Source organism: Tupaia chinensis, unplaced genomic scaffold (assembly GCF_000334495.1).
Source record: "Tupaia chinensis unplaced genomic scaffold, TupChi_1.0 Scaffold145607_1, whole genome shotgun sequence".
In the NCBI taxonomy this organism is placed as follows: Eukaryota; Metazoa; Chordata; class Mammalia; order Scandentia; family Tupaiidae; genus Tupaia; species Tupaia belangeri.
This window is the reverse complement of record NW_006205464.1, coordinates 114966-123004: the sequence shown is the minus strand read 5'-3', so window position 1 is coordinate 123004 and position 8039 is coordinate 114966. Positions and strand designations below refer to the sequence as shown.

Genomic DNA, 8039 nt, shown 5'->3' with positions numbered 1-8039 from the left:
TAATTTCAGTTTTCAGTTTAGTTCTGGTGACTTTTCAGAATTTAGAATCTTTTCATCTAAGAGAAGGCATAACAGCAAAGTAATTGTAAAGTAAAGTAATTGTTCCAGTTTTCTGAAGGAGTCAATTCGATTTCTAAAAGTTCAGTATTATCATATCTGGTTTCTTGTAAATACATTTGTTATATCAACAAAATCTTAGATGTTTCTTTGAATGTCTGATGATGAAGTCTGTTTTCAGCTTAGAAAGACTGTTGAGGAAGTTGTATGTTTTTATTTTTTAGATGTAAATGCATTGAATATATCTTAATCATGCTATAGTTAAATATAATTCTCCCTGGTATTATGGACAGGTATGGTCATATATTTTAAAGTATATGTCATGAAAGTAATCTCAGAAATTTTCTTTAAGATCTATATGGCTTCATACATATTTTATCCCTGTCTTTATTATTGCCAAAATGTCACAACTTTGATAACTTATTCAATTTATATAAATATAAAACAATTGATGTCTTCTGGTATAAAGATATAACAGAAGAGTAGCATCTGGCTTCTAAACATCATTTTTGATAAATAACCTCACAGAGGAGCTAGTTAAAGAAAAGGGGCTGTCAATCTTTACATTCACTGTGGTAAATTTCAAGTGAATTTCTGTGGACTGGAAAATAATTTTTAAGAGATCATTACTGTAATATATTTAGTACCCTGGTATGAGTAATTTGAGACCAAAGAGTGTTCTAAAAAAATCAATAGAAAATGAACTGGAAAAGAAGAGACATCTGAAATACTGATTTTGAGGCACTATCAAAAATCTAAAAGTATTTAAACACGTGTCTATTGTACTTCTTATACCTATAGGGATTAAATTTAGATCATATTTTGTATTTTTCTTTTTTGTAATACATATGCAAATGTCATTTCTTTATCTACTACTGAAATCTAGAAAGATCACTACCTCAGCATCCGATATCACACTCATTTTGCAAATTTACATTGAGATCAAATTTGACAGCTAATAAAGATCCAGGTGTCTTGAGAATGCTTGTTTACAAAACCCAGTGTTTCCAGCTGATGTGTTTGCATTTATCCTTCTACCGCTACCTAACTACTTCCTCAGTGTTGATGGAGTGTAATTAATACTTCATTGCTCTGAGTGCTGACATGGAAAATTTCGTGTCAAGTACATATTTAGATATTCATTCTACTGAAATTTAAAGTGCTGACTTCTTACCAATACTCTTCTTGCTTAGTTAAAGGAAACACTTTCAAATATTTTCTGTGAGATAATGTCACTTGTAAGTATTTTTCCTTACTTCTAAACCAGTTTGTATTTTTCCTAATTCGTATATTAAGACACAAATAATTTTCTCTTTTGAATCCAAGTAGTCTAGTATATCCCATTATGGTCTATAGTCAAGTAATTACTAAGGAATCAAAATTAAAAAAATATATATAAATAATTGCAATAGTGTCTTGGTAATCTCTCTCATATCTGAATTCTGTACAGCCCTCTAAAATTTTTACTGGGCATCATACATTTGTCATGGAAAAAAATAATGGAGTATTCTGAGTAACCTGTGCTTTTACGATGACAATTGAAGTGATATGTGATGCTTTCACTACAAATTGAGTCCACAAATATTCTTCCTTGCTTCCATTGTCTAGATAGATGTTTCTTTTATTCTTCTCCAAGATGAATTTGTTGGTATGTGCTCCAAATCCTATCACTTTCATATCCTCTGGCAACTTGTTCACTCCATTATCCCATGTGTTCATGTATCTTCATCTGTCTCCTTACCTTTGGCTCCCTCATGGTAGCACATAAACATCAGGATTGTGCCCTTTAAAAGTTAAGAACAAAATATATAAATAGAAAGAAGCATTCACTTTTGCCTCACCCCCTTCTAGATCTTATTTCATGTCTCTTTCCTTTCATAACAAATTATCTAGAAAGAGTAACTTATTCTTGCTATTATTATTTCTTAACCTCCTAATTATTTTCCAAAACTGTATCCTGGCTTCTGCTTTTCCACTTAAAATAAGCTGCTTTTTTTTTTTCTGTTCTAGTTTACTTATTTATTTCTTGAGCAAAATGAAGACAGAGTAAAAAAGAGAGAGACGTGTAGAGTCCAAACACCATGATCCCTCTCCCACCCATGCCCTTCCCCGCATACCAGCCTCAGTCAGCCAGAATCACAAACAGGCAGATAAGCAAACCTGGTATGTACTGGAAGGCCCCTGAGATTTGAACCTTCTGTTTTACCAGTGCACACCTGTCTGGTTCCATGAACTACTATTCTTTTTTTTCCCTTTACTTCTTTATTTCATGTGTCCATTTTAGCAGTACTAACAGACAGATTTCTCCTCCATGTAATCACTCTTCCTATAGATTAACAATATGAAGTACTAAATGAATGTTACAAATTATAGCATAGTCAACATTCATAAAAGTACTTAAGGAATAAGATAAGAGACATCTGAATTATTATGTCAAATTTCTAGTGCAAATACAATACTAGAATAAAGAATATGCACTAGTGACGCTGGTATTCAAAATGGGTTTTCCTCAGGTCTTCATATCTCTGTTCCCCTCCCACCTGACGTCTAGGAATATATTCATGATCAACTTGAAGCACTGAGTTTTTATGTCAATTGGATGACTCCTCACAGGTATGATCTACTCTTCAGGAACGTGTAAGCCATTGAAAAAATAACTTCATACCCAAAAAAAGCTTTATGTCAATTGGATGATTCTCCTCACAGGTATGATCTATTCTTCAGCAATGTGTAAGCCATTGAAAAAATAACTCCATATCCAAAAAAAAAGCCCAAAGTTCTATTTGACTTAGGAAGGGTTACCAAATACACAGTTGTGTGGTAGATCCATGTTCCAACGAAGAGTCTGAAGTGCACGATGGCTGCGGAGGTATCTGGACCACTTAAGGCATACAGAAGGCCTATACCAAGAAATAGAGCAATATTTTCAAGGTCATTCAGGTGGGCTTTTTGAACATGTTGCACTCTGTCATCTGTTCGAAGATACTTCTTGGTGTTTTCTCCTCTGCCAAAATTTGCAGTCTTCTTGATTGGCAAAAACTTTTCTTGTCATTCTATAGAATGCAGTTGCAGTGCTCATAAACATAATTTTTGAAAGAATAATTGTTCTATAGGAGGCAAAAGCTATGAATACTTCATTTTTCATTAGCTGGGTGAGGTCAACCATTGTTTCAACCTTGGTCTGGAATCTGCAAGGGAATAAGAACACAATTCCCCTTCAGGAGCGATTGACTATCTTGCTGGGTCCCTGGCTCTGACCCCCAAAATTACAACTACTGTTCTTAAAGTTCCTTTTAGCCTCTTCATTTCTAAACGAACAGGAAATTTTAAGTTATAATCCTTTGGTCTATTAATGTACATGTTAGTCTCTTGCATTAATTTCCACATCTGTACTGTATTTCCTAGCATCCTTGGTCAAGCTGTGGCCCCATGGTTGAGTTAAATAGACTGAAGTTTGTGGTTAAGTTCAATAGACTGTAGAAGCATGTGATATATGTCACTTTTAGGCCTTTCTTTCTTTCTTTTTTTTTTTTTTTGAGAGAGATTTTTCTATAGGGCACATGCACTCACCAGAGAGACAGACAGACAGAAAGCAAGAAATAAGCCCCCAGGTGGGATGGCCACACTGCAATCCCTTCTCCTCCATTCTCCTCTGGGGATTTTGGGCACACATACACATGTGTTCAGTGTGAATTTTAAGCCGCCGGGTCTGGGACTTAAACTACATAGGAGTCCAGCAATGTAGCCATTACACCATCTACTGGTCTCAAGGCCCTCTTTATAAAAACCTTCATACTACTTGAAGCTTTATCCATCTGTTCATTAACTGATCAATTATGGAGGTTCTCGAATACATACACATACTGGAAAAGGGGAGAACTAACAACAACAACAACAAAGTATTCTTGGTTTCAGAATACTCAGAACAGGGGTAATGAGTTAACTCCTTTTGCCTGGGACTTTCCCAGTTTAAGAAAAGAAAATCCTCCATTCTGAAAAACCCATCAGTTCCAAGAAAACTGGAAAAGTTGGTTACCCTAGATAGAATACTATTAGTTTTTTAAATTGTTAGTGTTTTATTGCAAGCCACTCAGCTAAACCCGTATGCATTATATTATTTAATTACCTCAGCAATTAAGTTAGATAGGTACTTTGTTTACTTTCATAGGTAAAATAGTTGATAAACTCAGAATTTGAACTAGGATGTCTGAGTTTAGAACTCTATTTATTTGTTTGACACAGTAATTACATGTATTTTGGGAGCATACTATTTTTTTTTAAAGATAGAGATTTTTGCTACAGGGCATGCGGACTCGCCAGAGAGACAGGGAGAGACAGAGAGGCAGAAAGCGAGAAATCACCCCTTAGGTGGCATAGCCACACTGCAATACCTTCTCCTACAATCTCCTCTTGGAATTTTGGGCATATACACACACACATATGCCCAGCGTTAAAGATTGCACATGTCAATGAGATCAAGTGGTATGTGTCTTCTGTGCATATTTTATTTCACTTAATATAATGTCCTCCAAGCTCATCATGTTATCACAAATAAGGGGATTTAGGTATATATCTGGTAATAGGTTACTGGATTATATGGTAATTTTATTTTTAATTTTTTTGATGAATCTCCATACTGATTTTTATAATGATTTTTACACAATTATACATTCCCACCAATGGTGTTTAAGATTTCCTCTTTCTCCACATCCTAACCAGCATTTATTATTGTTTGTCTTTTTGAGAACAGTCATTCTAACTGGTGTGAGGAGATACTCATTGCAGTTTTTTTTTTTTTTTTTTTTTTTTTTGAGAGGTTTTCGCTATAGGGCATGTGCGCTCGCCAGACAGACAGAGAGAGACAGAGAGGCAAAGAGCGAGAAATCACCCCCCCAGGGGGGAAGGCCACACCACAATCTCTTCTCCCGCATTCTCCTCTCGGGATCTTGGGCATGCACACACACGTGCCTGGCATGAATTTTAAGCCACTGGGTCCGGGACATGAACCGCGGTTGACTACGTGGGAGTCCAGCGACATAGCCATTACGCTAACTGCTGGTCCCTCATTGCAGTTTTGATTTGCATTTCCCTGATGGTTAGTAAGATTGACCATATTTTGTTTTATATATGAGCAAGTAAAAAATTGTTCTATAGTATTAAAACACAGAGATTTGGAATTTGTGCATTATAGCAGTCTACTTGAATAAATATATAATATCTAGAGAATTAAATAAGAGAAAATCAATTATCTTCCTTTATTTTGTTACAACATTCTTTGATTCATGACATTTATGATTGCTACTACCACCTATCTACTTAATCTATCCAGAATCTGATAATTAACCAATACTTTTATTTTTGTTATTCATTTACAGAGCCAATCAAAACCTGTTTGCTGAATCAAACCCCTACGATCTCTAAATTTTTCCATATTTTTCACTTCCTCTCCAGATACAAGGCATGTTCTACTATTTCCTCACTGGAACAACGATACAAACTTAGGGGCATAATTTAATTATCTAGTGAGCTTGTTAAGTATTCTCAGACATTTTGGCCAGAAGATGGTACAGTACCTGTGAAACTGGTTGCTCATGGGAAAGGTCTGGATTTGCATTCTGGGCCTTCCATGAGCATGCTGGTCACACACATGCCCATGAAGAATGCTGACTGAGATGAGGTTGGATCATGGTGTGATGACCTATTAGGAATGTCTCTCTCTCTTTCTAATAAATAAACTTGAAGAAAAAGGAAAATATTCCCTAAACATACATGAAAGTATTTGATTATAGATCTGGGATATAAAGAGGATTTTACTATTTAAAACATTTATTATTTATTGTATATAAAATTAACTTGATTCAAGCCATATGTGACTTGGTTTTGATACTTATTCCCTAAAAATTTATGGTGAGTTCCAAGGTAGCATTTTTGAAATGAGAATTTGTCATTTGAGATGGAAATAATGAACAGGCAGAAGGTGTGTCTTTTTTTTTTTTTTTTTTTTTGAGAGTTTTTTTTTTTTTTTTTCACTATAGGGCGCGTGCGCTCGCCAGACAGACAGAGAGAGACATAGAGACAGAAAGCGAGAAATCACCCCCCAGGGGGGATGGTCACGCTGCAATCCCTTCTCCTCCATTCTCCTCCCGGCATCTTGGGCACACGCACGCACACGCGCCCGGCGTGAGTTTTAAGCCACCGGGTCTGGGACGCGAACCGCGGTCGACTACGTGGGGGTCCAGCGACATAGCCATTACGCTAACTGCTGGTTCCCAAGGTGTGTCATTTTTGATGAGACTCTTAAAGTTGTCTTTTTCTTGTTTTGAATTCTTAAAAACGTTTTAAAGAATCATTTATTTTTATTTTTATTTTTATTTATTATTATTGTTGGATTTTTAACTTGCCATCAGGCACATACGCTCACTAGAAAGAGAGAGAGAAACAGGGAAAGTGAGAAAAGGAGACATCATGTTGACTTGAACCATGGTAGCCCATGTGGGATACAGCTGCCTTACCCACCATGCCAACAGGTTGGTGCCTTTAGGTTTTTCTGTCATGTCCTTTTCCACCGAAAATATTTCTCTCCTTCCACATAAAATCTAACACCCTTCCCATAGTGCCCAAGGCCAGGAGGGACCTGATGCTACTTCACTGACCTCATCCTCCAGTCTCTACCATTCTCACTCTAGTCCAGATACCCCATTTTTCTTGTTGGGTCTCTGGCCAATGCATTCTCAACAGAAGTGATCATTTTCCCAAATGGATGTAAATTGACTCTTGAGGTAAGAATGGTTGTGAAAATAGCAACGAATTTGCCATTTTACTTTGTACAAATCATAGATATTCATATAATGCATAATAATATATAGATAGTTATAGACATATAGATATAGATAGATAGATACAGATAGATTAGATAGCATATACATGGCATTAAAATTTCCTAAAGGAGAGTTTTCAGGAAAACAATTGTTTAAAAGAGTTCCTTAGGGGCCAGCAGGTGGCAAGATGGTGGTATAAATCACATTTGACCATGTGGTTCAAGTCCCAGACCTAGTGGCTGGAAAATCATGCTGGGTATGTGTGTGTATAAGTTTAAAATCCCAAGACGAGAATGGAGGAGAGAAAACTGTGACATGGCTATTCCCCCAGGGGGTGAGTTCTTAACTTTCCTTCTCACTGGCTTTGTTTCTCTCTGAGGCCTCCTATGGCAAAAAATAAAAACAAACCTCCTTAGCAAAGTGATAAAGGAAAAATAAAATAGTTGAGAAATACTGTTGACCTTCCAAGAAGTATTCACAATATCACCTTTTCTCTGGCTACTTCCATTGCCTATAAAACACTTTTCCTGATTGGACATTCCAATCTCTCTAGTATTTTAAAAATGCATCTCACTCTAGAATTTTGTATTTTACTTCCCTGTTCACTTTTATTCTTATCACTTAATACTAAAATGTTTATTTATCTTCTTAATTATTTCTCATTCATTTAAAATAGAAATTTCAAAAGTGGGGACTTTATCTTTTTCATACTTTATTCTCCAGCACCTAGAACATTGTATGACATAAAGATGATGCTCAATATATATATTTGTAGTTGAATGACTGCAAGGCAAAATGTGATAATACTGGCAATAGGAAAAGAAGTCAAAGAGGCTCAGTACTTTAGCCTGTCTATTTTCTCAAACTGTAATGGTTGCCAGTTGAACTTTGCATAGCTACAGTTACCTCTAGAACCATTGCACTGGAGAAACTAGGCCACCATATAAATTCATGGAAGGATGTTGGGGTTAGTTCAAGTAGTAGCTCGGAGTCCAGCCTATAACCTGTTTAAGAGAGACAGATCCCACATAGCTGACTACAGTTTGAATCCTCTCTGTAGTTGCTTAAAAAGCACGCCAGGCACATGTGTGAGCATGGCTCAAATGCATACCAAATGATGGGTTAGAGAAATGGAAGAGAAGGGATTGCAGCATGACCACACTC

General features: G+C 36.1%; 1 pseudogene; it reads right to left on the bottom strand.

The window, feature by feature from the left end:
* Window positions 1-2757: 2757 nt before the first annotated feature.
* Window positions 2758-3235, bottom strand: LOC102494909 (microsomal glutathione S-transferase 1-like; annotated as a pseudogene).
* Between the last annotated feature and the right edge of the window lie 4804 nt (window positions 3236-8039).